This window comes from Neovison vison, chromosome 5 (assembly GCF_020171115.1).
Source record: "Neovison vison isolate M4711 chromosome 5, ASM_NN_V1, whole genome shotgun sequence".
Lineage (NCBI taxonomy): Eukaryota > Metazoa > Chordata > Mammalia > Carnivora > Mustelidae > Neogale > Neogale vison.
Window position 1 is genome coordinate 125,988,585 of NC_058095.1, and position 22,795 is coordinate 126,011,379.

General features: G+C 33.4%; 1 pseudogene; it reads right to left on the reverse strand.

The window, feature by feature from the left end:
- Positions 1–4,388: 4,388 nt before the first annotated feature.
- LOC122907959 lies at positions 4,389–4,550 on the reverse strand (annotated as a pseudogene).
- Positions 4,551–22,795: the final 18,245 nt, after the last annotated feature.

The following is a 22,795-nucleotide window of genomic DNA, read 5'->3' on the forward strand; positions in this document are numbered from 1 at the left end:
TGCTGGATAAAGTATTCTTAGCTATATGTTCTTCTCATTTAGTACCCTGAATATATCATGCCAGCCCTTTTTGGCCTCTAGGTCTCCATGGATAAGTCTGCTGCCAGCTTAATGTTTCTACCTCTGTAGTTTAAGAATATCTTGTCTCCATCTACTGTCAGAATTTTCTCTTTATCTCTGAAATTTGTAAGCTTCATTACTACATGTAGGGGTGTTGATCTATTTTTATTGATTTTGAAAGGGGTCCTCTCTACCTCTTGGATTTGTATGCTTGTTTCCTTCTCCAGATTAGGGAAGTTCTCAGGTATGGTTTTCTCAAATATACCTTCTGTCCTGTCTCACTTTCTCCTTCTTTGAGGACCCCAATAATTCCAATATTGTTTTACTTGATGTTATCTGATTTCTCAAAGCCTCCCCTCATGGTCCATTAGTTGTTTTTTTCTCTCTTTTCCTCAGCTTCCTTTCTTCCCATCAAATTTCTTTCTATGTCACTTATTCTGCCTTCTGCCTCATTTAACCTAGCTTTTAGAGCATCCAATTTAGACCTCATTTAAGTTAAAACATTCTAAATTTTGGCCTGATTAGATTTTATTTCTACACTAAGAGATCCTCTAGTGTCTTTTACGCTTTTTTCAAGCCTAGGTAGTAACTTCATAATGGTTATCCTGAATTCCAGCTCTGACATTTTACTTATATCTGTACCAATGAGATCTGTGACAGAGAGTATTGCCCCTCATTCTTTCTTTGGTTGTGAATTCCCTCTTCTAGTCTTTTTGCCTGGAGAATAATGGATGAAGAAGAGAACAAACAACAACAACAACAAAAATCAACCACAACCTAATAAAATACATACTAGACAAATCTGAAGAGGGCAGAAACCAAAAAATAAAATAGAAAAATAAAAGTGATGGGGAGAGAATATAATCCCCCAGGTGGACAAAATAGGGAGATCCACTTGGTCCTGGGTGTATTTTGATGTTTGTTAGAGGGCACTAAATCCCAAAATTGTAAAGGAAATATAACATACATATATACAAAAACAGAACTGAATACAGTGAAAGGAAGCCCAAAATGAAGAATATATCTATAACATATAAATTTAGAAAATGAAAATTAAGAAAAGGACTTAAAAACAAGGAGTTAATAAAATAAAAAGCTAGTTGAAAAAAGAAAAGAAAAGAAAAATTTTAAACTGAAAGATAAAAGAACCATGAGGAAAAAAAACATCAAATTCTCTATACTATTTTACCCTAGCACTGGAATTTTGGGGTCGTGTATGCTCATACAGTTGGTGTCTACCTGTTCTTCCAGCTGGTCATGTGGGGAAGGGGCCTGCTGCACTGATTCTCAGATGCCTTTGCCTGGGTAGAGTTGCACTACCCCTTGTCAGGTAGCCTGGCCCAGTATATACTGCTTCTGGTTGCTTGTGTGGCTTTGTTTCCTGAAGGCTTTCCATACCTTTTTAAAGGATGGAAATAAAAATGGCCACACCCAGATCTCCAGCCCTGGGGCTGAAAGATTTTTGGTCCCCTCTCTTCAATAAACTCTCAGGAATAATTGATCTCCTCTCTTGGATGTTCCAAACTCTGTGGTCTCCTGCAGTGCATGCCAACATCAATCCTCCAGGGGGAAGGCAGAGAGTCACTGCTTTTCTGTCCTTTGCAGTGTTCCTGCAGAGAGCTGTCATCCGACCAAGACATGGTTTATGGTTTTTTGGCAAACCAAGCTGAGAGAAGACCCCTCCTGGGCTCATTGACCCTTATCAGTTTCCCTGCTCCAATGTTTGGGAACTCTACTGATTCAGGCATCTTGCTCTTTCTGTGATCCCACGATCTTGAGACGACCTTGTCAAACCTAGGATTCTGCTCTGATTCACCACCACATTCAGGCAGTGATGTCTCTCACTGGAGCAGATTTCTAAAGGTTCACATTTTGTGCTCCAGGACTATATCACTTTCTCGCAGCTGGTTTCTGGAGGTTTCCTCTCCAGACACACACGTCCACTAATTATCTTCCAGTATATTCCCTCAGATTCCCTTCTCTGCACCTCCTACCTTGCAAAGAGTGATTGCAAGAGTGATTGTGTAGAGTTCCAGCAATTCTTTGTTTATATGTTAGGTTGAATTAATAGGTGTTCAGAATGATTTGAGCAGAGAGCCCGATGTAGGGCTGGATCCCAGGACCCTGGGAACTTGACCTGAGCTGAGGGCAAAGACTTTAACCCTCTGAGCCACCCAGGAACCCCACCAAAAAATATTTTAACAATGATCATAAAGTATCAGTAAGTGTTAGATTCATCACTGATGCAGGAAAAAAATGTGGAAATGAGTCAAATTTAAATGGAGCTGGGGTAAGTCATTCATAAATTGTCTCATCACCTATAAAAGGAGCAAAAGCATTGTGAGTAAAGAAGGAGTAATGGTTAAAATGAATAATAAAGTCATAATGTGGATAATAATTTATATCTGAAACATTTGAAATATGTAATTATTTTTATGTCAATGAAGGTAGTACCTTACATTTACTTAGTAAAATCTCCACTTAGTTATATCAAAGCAAAAAATAACAATAGCAAAATGTAGATGGAAGGTTTTGGGGTGAGAATAGTAAGTTACATTTTTTTTCCACAAAATGAATGTGTGACATAAGAAATGTACAATGAGAGAAAATATGTTGCTAAATATTGTACATAGGGTATTCATCTTGAAATTGTAAATACATCATGTTTCTATTAAAGTTATAAGTATTTTCAAAGTAATATTTTATCGAATTATTTTGGAGAGCTGGAAATATTTTCATATTGTTAAAATAGTCTCTATAAATAGAGATATATAATTTTTTCTCTATTTTGGAAATATTCCCTTTCAGTATGTCTGAAAATAGAAAGAGATGATAAATATGTTTCAAATTAGTAAAGTAAAAGAATGAGTAAAACAATTCTCCTTAAGAAATTTATATTGTATTTTTTATGGTTGGAAAAGATATATTGATTTATTTTATTATCTTTATCAATGATATGCAAACTTCCCTGTAATAGCCAAATAGCAAATATTTTAGGCTTTGTGGGCCATGAGGTCTCTATTGCAAACACTCCATTATAGCAAGAATACAAACAGACAATACAGTTTACTTAATGATAGGTGACCTTGTACTGAAATAAATTTCTACAGATAAGAATTATGAGGTCTGGAAAAAAACACTTAAAATACATATTTGGAGACACTGGGAATAATTACAAACAGACAGAAACTTCTGGGAACTTAATCTTTTTTTTTTTTTGAAGATTTTATTTATTTATTTGACAGACAGAGATCCCAAGTAGGCAGAGAGGCAGGCAGAGAGAGAGGGGGAAAGGAGGCTCCTTGCTGAGCAGAGAGCCTGACACCGGGCTTAATCCCAGGACCCTGAGATCATGACCTGAGCCAAAAGCAGAGGCTTAACCACTGAGACACACAGGTACCCCATGGGAATTTAATCTTCGAAAGAATGAAAACACACCGCTTAAGATCCTCACTGATAGACCCTTTCCCCTCAGGACATGTCCCAATTCACCTGTTACCATGAAGAAAGAATTTATGCTAAAATTTCCAGTTTTATTGGGTTGAGGTAGCAGAGGCAAAGTTTAGGGTTGTTACAGGGACTGGACATTGTGTAGGTAAATCCTGGAAAGAAAGAAATCACCAATGGTAAAGCCTGCTATTTGCATAAGATTCCTGGTGTGTTCTTAGTCGTCATCTGTGATGTGCATGTGTGGGAGAGAATCAGTGTGCCAGATAAGATAGAACATAAATAAAAACAAAGCAAACAAATCAATTGGAATGTTGAAAAACTTAGAGATTTTAACTGGTGTTTACCAAAATGGATGTGGAGGAGTTTAAATCTCACTAAGTTAGAAAGACTTCATAAATGTCTCAGATTTTCTAAATATCACACTCTTACAAAGCATAAAATAAGCCTACACAATGTAAGGTTATCAGTCCATAATATAATTGCCTAATTGAATCAAACCAAATCTATTCAGAGGAGAATAATCAAATGCAAAATATCTACAATGTACTTTTAATATATCCAGTATACAATTAAAGACATGCAAAGAATCGGGAAAATACACCTATTATTTTTAAATACATAGGTAACAGAGACAGAACCCAAGATGATTAATGGTAAAGTCTGCAGCCAAGTACTTGGAAGCCACTCCAATAAATGTGTTCAAAGACTTAAAGTAAGTGATGGCCATTATAAATGAATGGATGGGAAATCTCAGCATAAATAGGGAAACAAATCTAAAATAATGGAAATTCTAGAACTCAAAAATACAATTTCTGGCAAAAGATTCCATTTCATGGACTTAGACAAATCAGATATTATAAGAAAATAATTAGAAATCAATAAAAAACCATATTTCCAAATTTCCTAAATCTCCACAGAGATTAAAGAAATCATTTCTAAGCTTAATTGTTAATCAAAATAAAATTCAGCATTTTTTCAATTAGCAATAATCGCGCCTCGGATAAACCTCATTGGCTACGATACTGCCACTGCGCAAAGCTAAATTCAGCATTTTTTAACAACATTATTCAATACACTTATAAAAGAGATTACAAGACTAACATTTTCAAACATTCCTTTCCTAATTGGATACCATTGTTCTTTAGTTTTAACAGTCTGTTCTCATAATACCAAGTTAAATATTATATTTTATTTTCTATGGAGTTTTCTTTATATTTACACTATTTTCTTTGTTCATTATGCTTTTTTTGTCAGAACTGTTTTTTGGTATCATTTTCATTCTTCCATATGATCTGGAGTTCTTTTAAGAAAGATTGACAGTAAGTATATATTTTTTCTAAAAATAAATGAAAGAAATCATCTCTTGATATGTAGCTACAGGTTACCGCACTTTCCGCACTTTCCTTCTTTTTTTTTTTCTCCGCACTTTCCTTCATCATCATTTTCTGTTTTCCACTATATTAATGGTGGGAAGTTGATTTCTACTGTCATCTCTTTGCCTGTAAGTGATCCTTTCTCTGTGATTGGTGTTTTTAGATGAATTATGAGTTCACATTCTTTAGAATGTATTTTCCTGAAAGAATTGGGTCCTGGGTTAAAGGTGTATAACAACAGAGAGGAATACTGTTTGTTTCTACATGGAAGCTGGAGGTTCAAAACCACCAGATGTAACTCAGGGAATAAATTCAAGGAAGATTTTGCCCTTTTGCCAAGAGTAGAGGTAGGGATTATGTATTTCCTTATTTCTCTATATAAGAGTAGCCTCTTTCAAGTTTATCCTCAATGGATATGGTGAAGAGCTATGCAGGGTTTTTAAGGAAATTCTGGACAGAAACTAGTTGGTCCTTGTTTTTATCTTTGTTCTGTGGGGGTTTTTTTGTTTGTTTTTGTCTGCTTTGTTTATTTTTGGTATTTTTTCCTCTCTGTTCCCTATCAGGAAGCTCTGGAATAACAGATTAGCCTGTCCTCCTAGGGAAGCCACTTATATTTGCTTACTTCTCTGGAGTTTGGCTCCATTATACATTTTAGTCTCTGAAATTTTTACTTTATTTCTAAACAGCTAAGTTATGCATTATATGCACATATGCACATATTTTCTATATTCATTTATTATATATATATTTTTAATATAGATATAGCTTTTATTTAAATTCATAATTTTTAGGTTTTTAACATTAGAGATTTTTTTTTTAAAGATTTTATTTATTTATTTGAGAGACAGATCAGAAGTAGGCAGAGAAGCAGGCAGAGGGAGAGGAGGAAGCAGGCTCCCTGCTGAGCAGAGAGCCCGATGCGGGGCTCGATCCCAGGACCCTGGGATCATGACCTGAGCCGAAGGCAGAGGCTTTAACCCACTGAGCCACCCAGGCGCCCCAACATTAGAGATTTTTAATGTATTTAGATTGCCTTGTTACTCTAATAAGCTGTTCTTCCTCTGTACTTCCTGTCTTGTAACACGGCAGTTTTTATTTTCAAGGGTCAAATATTTGTTTATGCGTTTATCTCCAAAACTAATATATGTTATATATAGATATAGATTTAATATATATAAAATATATAACATATTTAATATATATTATATACATATTTATATATTATTTTATATATTATTTTATACATAATATATATTATGTATTATATATTATGGTTATATGTTATATATTATATATTATATTATATTTTGTATTATATATTATATTATATATTTATATATTATATATATTGTATATATACAATATATATATCTAAGCAAGAAGTATGATTTATTTATATTCTCTCTCCCAAGGTGAAAAAGAATAATGTAGTATTTGACTTATAAGTGATGGCTGTCCTTATAAATTAATGTATAAGATTTGGTTTACAAGAATAATGATTAACTAAAATATTTCTATGTCAACTGTTATTTTAAAAAAATGTGTTCTATAATCTATAGTTTTACTTTTCAGATAAAGTTTTCTTAGTATACACCTGTCAAATTGAATCATGCTCTCCACCACAGGGGAATAAAAAAACAAATGAGGAACACAAACGGCTCTCTTGAAAAGAACTGTGTTGATTTTGATAATGCAAGATGCAGTGATACTTTAATAAAATTAAGCAATATAAAAGTGTCCCCAAATATGCTAATTATATATTGTCTGTTATCTCATTGGACCATACGTGAGTAAATCTGGAATAAAATTGATTAAAGAAATTGGACTATAAGATCTCATAAAGGGTGGACCCACAGAGAATGCTCAAAGGGAACTTATTAGCCAAAAATAAGGTTTTAAGTAATTACATAAATGTTTAGTTAGTGTTTATCACTCAGCTTGGCTTCTGTGGCGTTTAGCTCTATACTAAATGTTTCCTCTAGACCACTGTGTTTCTGAGGTATCTAGTTCAAACAGAAATGACATCTATCCCTCTAAAGAAGTAATCATCGTGTCTTCTGTCCCAAACATCCTTCCATTCTACAAACTGACACTGTGAGCATCTTCACACACTGCAGTTATTTTTTAGCAACAGAAAAAGGAAAAAAAAAGGGGGGGTGCATACTTTTAACAGAAGTATTTTTATTTTGTTTCATATGTCAAAGGCAAAGTGATCATAACATTATAAGGAACTCACAATAGGCATGATACAAGCCTCAAAAAACTGGAATTAAGCCTGGTCTAAGAACGTGCTGCTTGTACTATGGTACTGGCTATTAATTTCCATCACTGCAAGAAGCCATTCTCTTCTATTCTGAGAATCTAGAGGCAGCTCTGAGGATTCCCTAGAGAACCAAATTTTCCTGAAGTTGGCCTTGATCAAAATCAACCACAGAGGGTTGATTTTGGTTATGAGTGAAAAATATCTCTTCAAAAGTAATATAAGCTACCACACATAAAGATAAACCAACTATTTCTATATATATTTATTTTAGGTTCAGACTTCAGCAAAGGTTAACTTCCAGAATACAAGCTAAAACTTGATTTAATAATCAATGTTAAGCCTTTTGCTTAACATTAATAACTAACATAAACCCAGACATTTTCAAATTAAGCATTAATTCATACATTTGTTATTTATTGAGAACTTAATATTCCAAGGCCTGTAGTAAAACTTATATCATGTTCTGATTATACCAATTTATCTATAATCTCAGGGCATGACACGTTAGAAACAACTGAAAAGAGGAGTGTAATTGTAGTCACTGATACAGAAATGGTGGAAATCACAACACTATACAGAAAGAAAATTATGAAACAAAATGAATATATTTAAATATCACATAAATCACACTGAGTTGAATATATTCTGCCTTCTCTCTTTGAAAAAGAGGGAAATATTTGCTTACACTTTATGTAATATATACATATAATGAACATATATACATACATACATATATATCCATGTTATAAAGCATATATACTGCATGTGTATATATACCTTTCTATTTAAAAAGAGTATAATTTTGAAACATGTAGATGTTTAATACTATAATCATATTTCTATGTCAAATTCTTTTAAAATAACCTCCTTTCCTGACCTTATGGAAATAGGGTTTGTTTAGAAAAGCTACACTTCTGTGTTTTTCCTTTACTTTCACACCACTACTTCTCTTACAACATTTCTGACGTGAGATATGTGGTAGTTCTTCTCACACAAAACAATTCTGTGATAAGCAGACCAGCTAGGTGTCTAATGATTTAATTGAATTCTGCAACTGTCCACCCAGCAATAGCATCAGATCCCACATGTGAAGGACTACTGACTGCGTGTGTATCCATTGAAGTTCCCACAACTCCTTCCTTGGGCCCAATGAATTTGCCAGGGTGGCTCACTTAAGTCAGGAAAACAATTAACTTCCTGTTTAACAGTAATTATAAAAGGATATAATAAAGAATGCAGAGGAAATCCAGATGGAAGAGTTGTGTAGGACCAAGTATGTGGGGAAAACCTGGAGCTGCCATGCTCTCTCAGCTTCCAATCTCCTTGCACCTGCGGGCTTTCACCAAACCAGAAGGTCTCCAAACTCTGTACGTTTTTGTGGTGGTGGTGGTTGTTTTGTTTTGTTTAATGGAAGCTTCATCGCACAGGCATGATCAATCATTAAGTCTATTTTCAACCTTTCTCTGCTTTCTGGACAATGGGAAATGAGGCTAAAAATTCCAAGTTTTTAATCATGGCTTAGCCTTTCTGGTGACTTCCCCCCATCCAAGAGCCCACCAAGAGTCAACTTATTAGAATAAAAGACACTGCCATCACTCAGGAGTTTTTAAAGGATTTAAGAACTCTGTGTCAGAAGCCAGGGTCACAGACCAAATATTAAAACAAAAGATGTTCCTAGTGCTCTTACCACTAACGGTAGCACAAGGGTTTTAGGAGCTGTGTGCCAGGAACCAGGGACAAAGACCAAGATTTACATAGATATGTTTCTTCCTATTATCTCACAATATTATTATAGAAAAATTAAAGGGGTAAGTATGCAAGTACAAATAGAACAATTAAGTAGAATATTTGTTTTTTGTTCTTTTTCTTAAGTACCTTATATATTATCTGTGGTATTCTGTTAGGTGCATATGCATGAAGCATAAGCAATATTTAAGCTTAAACCAACTTAGATTTGAAACATACACTTACATTTATTGGTAGGAGAATGTTTTTAGATTCTCATTTTTAAATATTATTAAACATTAATATTACTGACATTTTTCTGTATTTAAACTAAATAGAATAAAGTGTGCATAGACATATAAAAAGGAAGTTGATAACCATCTTCTGTTACCTTTTGAAAAGTGTACTAAGACCAGTTACTCAACTATTTTACTATTTCCATATTTGTGATATCTCCAAGAGGACATAATGTTTATATTTTTGTTAAAATGCTATCAAACTGAGGAGAAGGTAGTTTAAGTCAGTTAAAATAAATTTATTATATCTGAATGTAATGTGAATGAAATAATGGCTTTAGCTAAGATGATTTTGCAGTAACCACTAACATACTTAGTGAAAAAAGCATGGATAGAAGTATTATTGCTGTGAGATCTTTGATTAATGGTTTCCCATAGTAAAGATAATTTACTTACAACTATTTTAATCTTAATGAGAGATATCCATGGTAAACTTCCCCCGTTCTGAAATTAGAGGATTTATTTTTACTTGATACATTTATCATTAGGTTTCTTTCTCTAAGAATTAGCAGTCAGAGAGTTCTAATCAAGCAAACTTCTTCCATTAAACAATGCAAATGAGTACCATATTATATCATTTTAACTGTGTCTGACCTAGATAAGCCAAAAATACCGTCAGTTTTCAACTAACATTTTGGTCCCAGAGCCTCTTAAAAATGAAAACTAACAAAAAGTCCTTTTTCAATTTATGAAGCTGAACATGTATTACTTGAGTTAAAAAAAATACATATATATATATATATATATATATGTATATATACGTAAACATTTTACACATATCTATGCAAATATAAAAAACAAATACATGATTTATGTAACTTTATTAATTTTTATGAAAAATTACCTAAACTTTAGAAATGAGGCAAAACATTAACAGCAATCCTTTCAATGTCTCTCAATATGTTGGAGGCATCAGGCCCACCTCTCTCTAAGGCTCATGTAACTCTGACACTACTCACAATTAAACAGGATCCAGATATTTTGACATTTTATAGTTCTGGAAAGTTACATAAAATGAACTGCACCTTGAAAAGATGAAAAGAATTTTTAGGCTTTTAAAGGTGTAACTAATTTCTGTCTAGAAGACAAGGCAATGGAAAAAATGATGGTTTTATTATAGTAAGGACCCTAGCGAGATTGTATCTAATTTAGTAATCTTCAGGCTTGCTTTCTTTTGCATCCTCTTTTGAACTGATGAAGTTCTAGAACACACGTGAGTTTCAGTGCGGTGAGGTCCGGGGCCAATGACCAAGAAAGAATTCTTGAGACATATTTGGTGCAAAATGGTGGTTTATTAAAGCACAGGGACAGGACCCATGGGCAGGAAGAGCTGCCACCCTGGGGATGTGAGGAGTGGTCTATTATATACTCTAAGTTGGGAGAAGGTTAGGGATGGCCTAAGTCTCTAAAGAATTTTGGAAGCAAGGTTTCTAGGACCTTGAGGGGCTAACTATTATCTGGGGAAAAGGTTATTCATTACCAGTAATAAAACCTTCTCCTGAGATCCTTTAGATGTATATCAGAGGGCCATATGCTTGGGAATGATTCTCGACACTATCTTGGAAGTTTAGAAATAAAGTTTCCTAAAGGAATTGTTAAAGTAGACTTACAGGATCCTGGTTGGGGGTAGGAGGTTGGTCAAGCTAGGATTGTCCTTTGCCCTTAGCAAAGCCTTAAGGTGAGCGTAGTTGAGTCCCTAGAGGAGAATCACTCTGCCTGTCTATCAGTAGGTAAGGAAATGTAATAATTTTCTTCTGCCTCTGTTTCCCACATCAGAACCACATTATCATCCTGGCAGTCTCTTCATTTAGTTAAACTGAACTTCATCATATCCTTATATGTATTTGAATGAGAATTATGTATTTAACATTTACAGAATTTTGTTTTGACACAGTTAGAAAAGGAACAATTGATCTTTCTTAAAACACAAAAAGAAACTTGTACCTTAAGTGTGGTTTAAACCAGTTTCCCAAATTTGACTAATGATAAAAATCACCTATGAAGCTTGATAGAGCCAAGAAAACTCTTTCTGTCTTAAATATTCAAAATTTCCAAGGAAGAGACCTGTTAATCTGTGTTTTTAGAGTCTTGGGTGACTATCACTAACTATGCAGAATGCAGATCTAGGATACTGGTTCTAAAAATTGTAGTCCACAGTTACCCCCAATGTTTTAGAACTTTGGGACTCATTTAATTATTTCTTCCCTTTGACTTCTTTACTTAGGATAATCATGTATAACACAATAAGACCATTCAATTTTATTAAACTATAAATAGTAGAGCTCCAAGTTGATAACAAAGATTTCAGACTAATATAACTCTTAAATTTTTATAACTCAAAGGTCAAGTACACATAACAGAATAATCTTTGCATGCTTCATCTATTCTGAACATTGAAAAATTATAAATTAGTGCAGCAAAAGGCAAATGTTAAACAAAATGTTACTTAACAAATTCACTTTACCTATTATGTACTATGCTTCCAAATGAATTCTTACGAAGAAAAAAAAACAAAGAAAACTTTTACACATTGTATATATTGCATAGTAATATTGAAGTCATGAAATAGTATAAATAATAGCAAATAAATGTTCTGCTTATAGAGTACTAAGTCCTGTTCTAGGTACCTTACATATATTATTCTCCTTTCTTACAACCACTCTATATCTTCTATACAAATGCTAATTCTTTTAATTGTTACAGATTTTTAATTTAAGGGTTTTAGCTCTATTATATGAGAGGACCACAATTCAGAGTGTTCAATAACTTGCTTAATTCACATGGCTAATGAATGATGGAGTAGGGGATCTTGACATGATCTGCCTCATGAGCTCATGCTTTTCCACCCTTAACTAATCAGTTATCTCAAAGTAATCCTTTGTTAGAATCTAAAAAGTAGAATTTCAATCATATATCTGGATCTTAAATAGTTACAGATAGATGACATACTACTAACTATACATCATAAATGCTACATTTCAATATAACCCTTAATATTTTAGAACATTCCCTCTCTTCAGCTAAACTTAAGGAGATCTTTATGTTGAGTTAATATAGTATATGTAATAAATTGTTTTTTTCTTCCAAGTATCTGGTTTGCCAATGTTTCAGCCTTACACCTCTCCTCCTCATTCTGCCAAATCCATTTGAAATTGTTCTTCATAAAGAATTTTAAGTTTCTGAACTTTCTTTAAGTTGTCTTTTGAATATATTATGTCTTACATTTTCATTATTGTAATGTTAAAGTTAAAAAAAGTCTTCTCCCAATTTCATATTATCTTAAAACATTTTTCCTCACATTTCTATTCTCTTAACTTCTTCTTTTCTTTACTTCATTGTCCTTATTAGCATTCCCCCTACCTTCCCTTTTAGCACCATCTGTGAGTTTCCTGACTTTGCATTTACTCTCTTTTAACAACAATTAGGATGTTAAATAAGACTAAGACAGCACTAATCTTTGCTTTGTCCCCAGTAGGTTACTTCTAATTTTTTTTTCACTGTCTTATACTAATAAACCTTGTTTACAACTTCTTGGACAATTTGTAGTATATATTCTTAGCTCAGTTACACTGCTGGGCATGTTGTAAAAACATCTTGTAATTGAAAAATGTATAGCATAATTTTAAAAGCCCTTAAATCATTATGTGGCTTTACATATTTTTCTCTCTGATTCACTATCAGTTTCCAGTAAGTGAGACATGCAAACGTACTTTAATTATTCTTAAATACCTATTTTTCTAAGTTCATATTACTTGTCTGAAAAATGATTTGAATTGTTAAAATAATATATTTAAAACCTGTATCATGAAGTATTAATGGAATCAAATCACACATCACACTTCATTAGATCAAGTAAGTAATTATTTGTTGTTGGTTTTCATGCAGGGAATGGCAGAAATATGACAGGTCTCAGAAACACAAGGTTTCTGTGTAAGGTATGGAAAGTTTAACATTTAGTCCTAACAAGGGATCTTCTGAGTTTTCTATTTTCTCTTCCATAATTGTAAGCAGTTTATTCATAGTCTCCCAAGGACATGGTAGGACATTTGAGCAATATTTGTAGAATGAGAGAGCAGTCTGGGACATCAACATAATTGAACATTTCTGCTTTATTTCAGTCACCTCAAAATTAATCCAGTCTCTCAGATTTCTTTATTATTATTATTATTATTATTATTTTAAAGATTTTATTTATTTCTCAGAGAGAGAGAGGGAAAGAGAGCGAGCACAGGCAGACAGAACGGCAGGCAGAGGCAGAGGGAGAAGCAGGCTCCCTGCCGAGCAAGGAGCCCGATGTGGGACTCGATCCCAGGACGCTGTGATCATGACTTGAGCCGAAGGCAGCTGCTTAACCAACTGAGCCACCCAGGCGTCCCTCAGATTTCTTTATTTTTGCCATTACTTTTTATATTCTTCTAATGTGATACCTGGATTTTGGACAAAGTATGAGCATTTTGTGCTGGACACCAATCCCCTTACCATACGCTGATTCTCATTTCCTCCAAGGTGTGGATCTTGTATTTTAAGTTCTTTGGTGTCTCAATTTCCATTGTTTCACTGTTGATTTATATAAGTTTTCTTGGGCAATGCAACTTGAACACTTAGTGTGGATTTTCTTTTGAGCTTTAATGTCTCCAGTATCCAGTCAGTCTACCGAGAACTTACTTGTTTAGATTGGCCTAGCCTTCCAATCGTGAAATCCAAAAAAAAAAAAATCTGATTCTTATTTTGTTGACCTTAAATAATTTCAATAGGATGATCATGTGAGCATTAAGCTGTGTTTTTAATAAAGTATTTCTAAAGTTCATTTTGTAATTCACTGTGTAATATAAAAGTAAATTAATCTACTATATACCATAAATAATGTGTTTTTCATATTTATTTTGGAAAGTGTACTTCCATTAATTTAAAAAAATACATTTCCTGCGTGGAACAACATGAATGTTAAGAAAACCAGCTGTCTGTATCTTTTCTGAATTGCTTTATAAGATTTATCTGTAAGATATATCTGTAAGTTATATAGATATTTTATATAAGCATTACAAAATATATCTATAAGCTATAAAGATATTTTAACTAAAAAGACAAAATCTCTCAATTTTTTTATGTTTTAATTTTATTTGCTTAAGAGAGAGTGAATGTGCATGGGAGAGAGGCAGAGGAAAAGGGAGACAGTGAGAGCAAGTGGGGGAAGAGGCAGAGAGCGAGAGAAAGAATATCAAGCAGACTCTCCAATGAGTGTGGAGCCTGACCTGGGGCTCAATCCCATGGCCCTGAGATCTCGACTTGAGCTGAAATCAAGAATTAGACACTTAACTGACTGAGCCACCCAGGCACCCACCAACTGACCTTTGAAATTCCATGGGTATACTGATCTCTTCAATTTATAAGTTAGCTATGAAGTTACATGATGGTTAATTTTGTTGTGTCAATTTGACTGGGCCACAGGGTGCCTGAAATTTGGTCAAACATTTTTCTGGGTCTGTCTATGAGGGTGTCTCTGAATGAGATTAACATTTGAATCTGTAGACTGAGGAAAGCAGATTGCCCTCCACAATATGGGTAGGCCTCCGATCCTTTGAAGGATAAGTAAGCTAAATGGAATAAAAAGCTAACTAAAAAAGAACTTTCTCTCTCCTTATCATCCTTGTCTCCTTCTTATCTCTACAGATATGTATCTGTAACCTGGGACCATGACCTGAGCCAAAGGCAGACACTCAACTGACTGAGCCACCCAGGAACACCTGATTGTCTTTAAGCTTCTTTAAGCTGAGACATTAGACATTTTATATATTATTATTAGATATTAGACATTATACATATATATACACACACAGTTATATATATATATTAGATTTATATATTATTAGATTTACATATATTAGATTTATATTTCATATATAATATATATCATATGTATGTGTATGTATATAGGTGTGTGTGTGTGTGTGTGTGTGTGTGTATCCTATTGGTTCTGTTATTCTGGGGAACCCAGACCAATATAAGCTGTAAGACAAATATATGCTATATTTGTTGTATTTTTATCTTGGACTCACAAGTGAAAAAAATGTAATTGTGGTTATTTTCATTTCTAGTGAAGTTTGTAGGGAACCAGTACTATTTACAAGGGGTTATTATTATTCAAGGGGTGAAACATCAGATGGGCACATAATTCGGCAAAGATGGACACAAACCTAAAAGGAAAAAACAAACAAATGTTCAGTGTTCAGGTAAATATGAGGGATTGAATATGCTTAGAATATAGTTTGCTAACCATCCACAATGTTAGCTTTAAGGTAAATTCAACATTGTATTTGTCCACTTATAAATATTAGTACAACATTCTGTATGCTGATTATGAATTCATATAATTATTGATTGTGAATTTGTCTAATTTCCAGAGAAAACTTTGAAATAAATTTTGGCAATAGCACACTTAATGATATTTTTCATTTAATAGATCTATTCATGGTGAATGCAGTCAGTCTATTTAAATAACATGATGATACTTTGCCTACCAGGTGACTATTTCTTTTAACTTGACTAGAGAGATACAGATTATCCATTAGCTATGTTACATAAAGAATATATACCCACCTATTCTACACATTGTGCTCCTTCCATTTTCTTTTTATGTTAGTTATTTAGTAAATTATCACATAGATGTATTCATAACCTCAATGGCTATAACATATATAAATCTAGTTTCGTTTTGTTTTTTTAAAGCCCATACATAAGCATTAACATTTGTAGGAACTTTCAGGGATATATAATTTACATCTGAATTTCCTGCAAAATACACAAAAGTAGCATAAATTAACATGCTAAAACCCATTGCATTATTGAAAAATGCAATTACATGTCTTCATATTCAACCAAGAAAATATAATTGACAATTTAATGTGCTTCTAAACTTTAAACTTCCAGATTCAAGAAATAAAGTTGAAGTTATGACACTATCAGTACACACATACCCATTTATTTGCTTTTTTCTTAAGTTAAAATGTTGAAAATTATTATAATTTTTTGTTTTCATATCTGAAAGGGAATGCTTTTTCCATTATAAGAAAATCTTAATGTATAGCTCTTATTTTAAAATATTTAAAATGGCATAATATATGCCATTTGCATATGATTTTTCAAATATACTTAATAGTGAGATCCAGAATTAATTTCATTCTATATGAAAATCACATTATTTTCTAAATGTTACAATTCAGCAAAGCATTAGAAAAACTGATTAAATATATATCCAATCCTTAATTATTCACACTAATGGAGAGGAAAAAGGTGTATGTAGCATTAAAACAAAGGCAAACTCCTAAGTCATTTTTAGTTTTGGAGTATAATTCATCATATCCACTCCTCTCTCTAGCAGCTCAAACTTTGCGTCTTTCCATGGCAGTCCTAAGCTTTAATATCAAGGGATCAGAAAGTCTAACCAGAATCTTTTGGGATGTCAGGGTCCAAAGAATAATTCAGAAAACTGACATTTTATTAAATGTAAATTGATACTATATTAACAAAAACACATTATTTATGAGACTCAACATTATTTTAATAGGTAGGAAACACAGCTTGGTGGTTATATTTATATTCATTAATTTATCACATATGTACTAGATGTATAATATTCTAAGCAATTTTCTATATGCTGAGAATATAGTGTTGAGTAAACATAGTTCCTGCTTTGTAAACATTATATTATAATAGTGGGGATTAGGCAATAAACACAAAATAGATACATATCTGTAGAGATAAGAGCTAAGAAAAATAAGTAAGAGTGATAGCATAGCTATTTTAGAAAGCATTATCTGAAAAGTATTTCTTATATGTCTTTTCATCAGAGGCATAAATGAAATGGATAATGATACAAGGAAATAGCTAAGGAAAGAACATTAATTACAGAAGGAGCCACAAGTGCAAAGGCCCTGTGGTGACCATGTGCTTGCCATGTTTGAGTCCACATGATATCTGAAGATGAGTGAGGGGAGCAGATTATATAGGGCACTGTAGATCTAGGGTTTTATTCTGAATTACACAGGAAGATTTGGGAGATTCTGAGGAAGTTGATGTGATGTGACTTATATCTCATTAGAAGCCCTCAGGTGGATATTAAACTGCAGGGAGAAGTGGATGGATGTGTAGTAATCAGTTAAGATGATGTGAAAACTAAGGTGTGGTGGAAGTGGAGAAATATTGTATTATAGACCAAGTAATAGTTGGTATTATTTTTTATTTTCAGTATTGGAAAGTTATTTTTAGACTCTTTAATCTACTATCCTATAGATTTTGGTTATATTCTTTCAACCATTTCTTTTTAAAAATTACATGAAAAATGATCAATGAATAATTGTTTCACTCCTTAAAAACATAACCACTTTCTGCAACATCCCCTTTGTACTAAAATTGATCTTCCTATGAACACTAATAATTCTGTTAAATCCAACTCATACCTGAGCCTATGTAATTTTTTTCTTAATATATTAAACTACTATTTTAATTTTAATTTAATATAATTTAACCTCTATATAGATCTCTTTTAGAGAGCATGCAAGTGGATAAAGCTTTGTTATGCAATCCAAGTCCCCTTTCCATACTAGAAATATCATTTTTTTATTGTACCATGCTCTCTCTCCTCATTGCCTTTACCCAGTATGAACACTGGACCTTTAATACTTTCTTACTCTTCTTTTTTAATTTTATTTATTTATTTGACAGAGTAAGATCACAAGTAGGCAGAGAGGTAGGCAAAGAGAGGAGGAAGCAGGCTTCCTGTTGAGCAGAGAGCCCGATGCGGGACTTGATCTGAGGACCCTGAGATCATGACCTGAGCCAAAGGCATCAACTTAACCCACTGAGCCACCCAAGTGCCCCAATACTTTCTCACTCTTCTTAAAAAGTTCCAACCTCAGATCAAACGCCATTTAGTCAAGAAAGCTCTCTCTCACTTGTTGGGTCATATCTCCTGTTACAGACTTTTAACTAATAACATTTGTCATGCTTACTATTTTATATTTTTCTTGTGACTATTTGATTTATGTCTGTCTCCTCTTATCTTTTTTGGTACTCAGTATTAACTGTCCAAGCACTGGACTTGCCCTAAATCAGTGGCCTGAAAATATTTTTTAATAAAAGATTGGAGAGTGTCACTGAATCTTTTTCATTCCAATTCTGCATTAGGGTTTTCCACAGAAAAAGAGCCAATATGTTGTTAGATAGATATAGGGGTAGGGAGAGGGAGAAGGAGACAGATATGGAGGGGGAGAAGGATAGAGATATAGAGATAGAGATAGAGACAGAGATAGAAGTGGAGATTTATTGTAAGAATCGGCTCATGCAGTCATGGAGGCCAAAAAGTACCACAACCTGCTGCTGTCTATAAACTGAGAATCAGGAAATCTGGTGGTATAATTCAGTCTAAGTCTAAAGTTGTGGGAATTGGGGGAACTGAGAGTATGAATGCTAGAGTCTGATGGCCCCAGAAATAGGAGTTTTGATATGCCGGCTCAGAAAGAGAGAACAAGAATTTGTCCTTCCTCTACCTTTTTGTTCCACTTGGGCTCTCAGTGGATTGGATGATTCTATCTACCTTGGTGAAGGCTGACCTTGACTCAGTCTACTGATTTAAACACTCATCTCTTCAGAAACATCCTCACAGACACACTCAGAAATTAGAAGTTTTATCAGGTATCTGGGCATTCCTTAGCATAGTCACATTGACACATAAAATTAGTCATCATAGATTCCATACTGTATTACCAATTCTTATTTCTTTTAGTTGAATTATTTGTATATTTTCTTGTATTGTTTTTTAACTAAGAATTTGAAGAATTTTTTTGAACTTATTTCTATTAATCATTTTCTTTGAGTATTAAAATATTTTTAAACTTTATTTCTGTCTCATTTTCTTCCCTTGGTTTGTTCTGTAATCTCTCCAACCTAGCAAAATGTGATTCCCCATACCCCATTTCTCACTTCTTGTGACTGTCAATGCTGTTACTATTGCTGTTTTAGTATAATTTGAAATTTATCAATACCTCATTTTAAGGAGATTATTTTATTATGTGCTTTATTTTATAATAATAATTTTTTATTTACCTTGGTTGTGTAATTGTATTTATAATAGTATTTACTTACAGACACATGCTTACAAGGCTCACTGCTAGGTCATTTATATTTGAATTTCCTTATTTGTCATTTATGACAATTTTTTTTCCTATTTTTAAAATTCTGCCTTGGTATTTAAGGTATAGCACTGATTATGTTTATAGGGAAGTATTTAGGTAATTTTTAAAAGATGCAACAATTTGTTTTTTAATAGAGTTGGCAGATAAAATGCAGGATATCCAGTTAAATTTCAGATAAACAATTTTTTTTTTTTAAAGATTTTATTTATTTATTTGACAGAGAGAGATTACAAGTAGGCAGAGAGGCAGGCAGAGAGAGAGAGGAGGAAGCAGGCTCCCTGCCGAGCAGAGAGCCCGATGCGGGACTCGATCCCAGGACCCTGAGATCATGACCTGAGCCGAAGGCAGCGGCTTAACCCACTGAGCCACCCAGGCGCCCAGATAAACAATTTTTAATATAAATGTTTATATGTATTTATAATTCATACAAAGAAAACTAGTAAGTGGATATAGTTTTCATATATCATATTTCACATATCATTTCATAAATGTGGCAATCAGCATTCTTGGCCAACAAATCTTTTTCATAAAACTCTTGGCTACTGAAGCGTTTTGTGAAGTTGCACAGTATTTGGACAGTCTTAATTTCTGCCTAACTTAAAAACCTTATTTTTTAGGGATGCCTAGGTAGCTCAGTCAGTTAAGCATCTGCCTCTGGCACAGATCATTATCCCACTGTCCTGGGATCAAGTGCTATATCAGGCTCCTTGCTCAGCAGGGAGACTGCTTCTCCCTCTGCCTACTGATCCTCTTGCTTGTGCTTTTTTCTCTCTGATAACTAACTAACCAACTAACTAACTAACCAACTAAATAAATAAATAAATATCTTTTTAAAAAAGAAACCTTATTTTTTAGACATAGATTCTTATATGAGAATGAATATTTTTTAAAGTCAATAGGTCAGTAATCTTAACAATTGTCAGTTTATAATTTTGGCATTTAGTTAATTAATTCTACTTCAAAATATTTTTTCAGTGCAGAAGACAGTGCAACTTACATTTTGAACATTTTTGATCCCTGTTTCCATTTAGTTTGCTTGGGGCTTTATTTATAGTTTTTTTGTCATTTTTCTGACAACTTTTTAAAAATTATTTTCAAGTTGTTTTGCTCTAAATTAAAGAAAACTTTTCAAATTTATCCTGGATGCTATTCATTTGGATTCCAGGACAGTAGCTTTAAGATTGTTCTTCCTTATATTGTTTCTAATTCTATTTTAGATTTTATTATTCTGTTACTTATTCGTATATTATTCCCTTTTCTTATCCAAATAAATAATAAAATCTTATTTTATTATGTTATTTTTATACCTTCTTTAATGAAATTAATGTACCTTTTTTAAACTTTATTGAAAATACAGAGAAGATACAATCTAAAACATATTCCTTCTTCCTAGCATAAATCTCTCAATCTCAAAACCATGCCCTTCTTTTCCCTCTTTTTCTAATTTACAAAATGAGTTCATGATGGTCATTATTGTGGTTGGGTCATATTATTCATATTTGTATGAGGATCCTTACATTATGGCTTGGTATTTTTTCTTCAGTAATGTTGCTGCCCTCTGAATGCTGTTAAAATTCTCTTTCTTACTTAACCTGCTCTACTGGTTGATGTAAGTCCACTTAATAATGCTATGATCAGCCATGATCAGGACCATGCATATTATCAGAATGGTTATCTGCACTTTATCAATAAAACCAACCATCAAGTCTAGTTTTAAAGTATGGTTTTGTGGTGTTATTAGAGGTATTTCCCTATCCATTTTGCAAATAGGCTTTTTATATTTGATGATTTTAGAGTTACATTTGGTTTAGTCATAGCTGCAGTTAGGACTTTAAAATCATATTACTTAGATGGTCTTCCTCTCCCTGTCTCTCATTTTTTAGACCCCTTGGGTCTGCTTCTCTTTGTGTGGTGGCCACATTTTCTCTTACCTAATTGGAAAGTATTTCACATGCCACAATCGAGGGGTACAAATAACCTCAGTGAATTAGAAGGCTTCTTTCTCCAAAAAATTAAAAACTGACCAAGAGAAGGAAACTTAATAGTTGTTTGGGCTTAATCTTGGTGCCTTAGACACAAAATTAATGTCAGAAGAATGGAGTTCTGTGTTTGTTGAAGACAATGTCACATATACATGTCTTCGGCTTATTTCATTCTCCACCCCCCCATACCCCTTCCAATCACATGGATTAAAAGGAAAGATATTAGGGAATAAATACTTAGGTCCACTATATTTTATACCTTGTCTTGTTAGTCAGTCTCTCTCTCTCTCTCTCTCTCTCTCTCACACACACACACACATAAATAAATATAGGCAATTCTAATAATTCATACATCTAGGATAATAAAACAATGAGACATAAAACAAAAACAAAAATACAATACCATCACCCTGATTCCCAATGGCAACAGCTAAAGTTACTGCAAGTTTCCAAAATAGAATTTCAAATCCAAGATCTTGAGGTACTATTTAGAGTCAATTAGTCTGGTCTGGATGTAACTTGGGATTTAGCTATTGTTGTTTCGATAATATAATCAACCAGCACTGCTCTTTCAAAATGCAAAATATCCAGGGCTTGAGGAAAAACAGGCTTAATAGCAATGAAAATGCATATTTACAAATAGGGGAAGGAGAAAAATGTTAACCATTAGCACTGTTTACCAAGGCACTCACGCCTTCCTGGCACAAAGAAGGGATACACTTCACTCTAATTTTAAGTTAAGCATGATCATGTTAATTGCTTTGCCCATGAATTGTAATTTGGACTCAGGTATGCAACTTCAAGACAAAAGTATTTTCTAGCCAATGGGGCATTGTTAGTCATGGCGATTGTGACAGAATATGTCTATTTGGAGGAAAAAGGCTGAACCAGCCATTAGAGGAGTTGTTCAGATCTACTCTGAATCTTCTTTCTACTGTGAGTAAAAAATGAACTTTGTTAAGTGAAGCACTGAACATCCTAGGATGTTTGTTTCTGCACATAACCTGGCCTGAGAAATATAGGAAACAACACAGAGTTGTCAGCGGTTTATGTCTCTTGTATAGGCTTATCTAAAGTGAGTAAAGGCAACAACTTGCTCCACTGGTCACACAGTAAATTCTTTGTCACTCAGCATGGATGAATGTGGTTCTACCTGATAGAGGTTTTAGCACTGGAGGCTGCCTCAGTGGTTGTATATTTATGTATATTTGTATGTTTTATGCCAGGGTTGGGATTTCTCTGGCAATAAATTTCATTAGAATAATAGGCAAAGTGTGTTTTTAATTTCTGGCCATAAAATAAACTAGCAAACAAAACCAGACATTTTTGTTGTTGTTGTTGTTGTTCATGTTGAGTTATGGACTTTGAATCTGAGCAGTGTTTGTTTTTTTCTCTCTTAGAAGTCTTCAAACTTGGCCTAAAGCTTGGCTACTTCTATTGCCTTTGTTTAGTAACA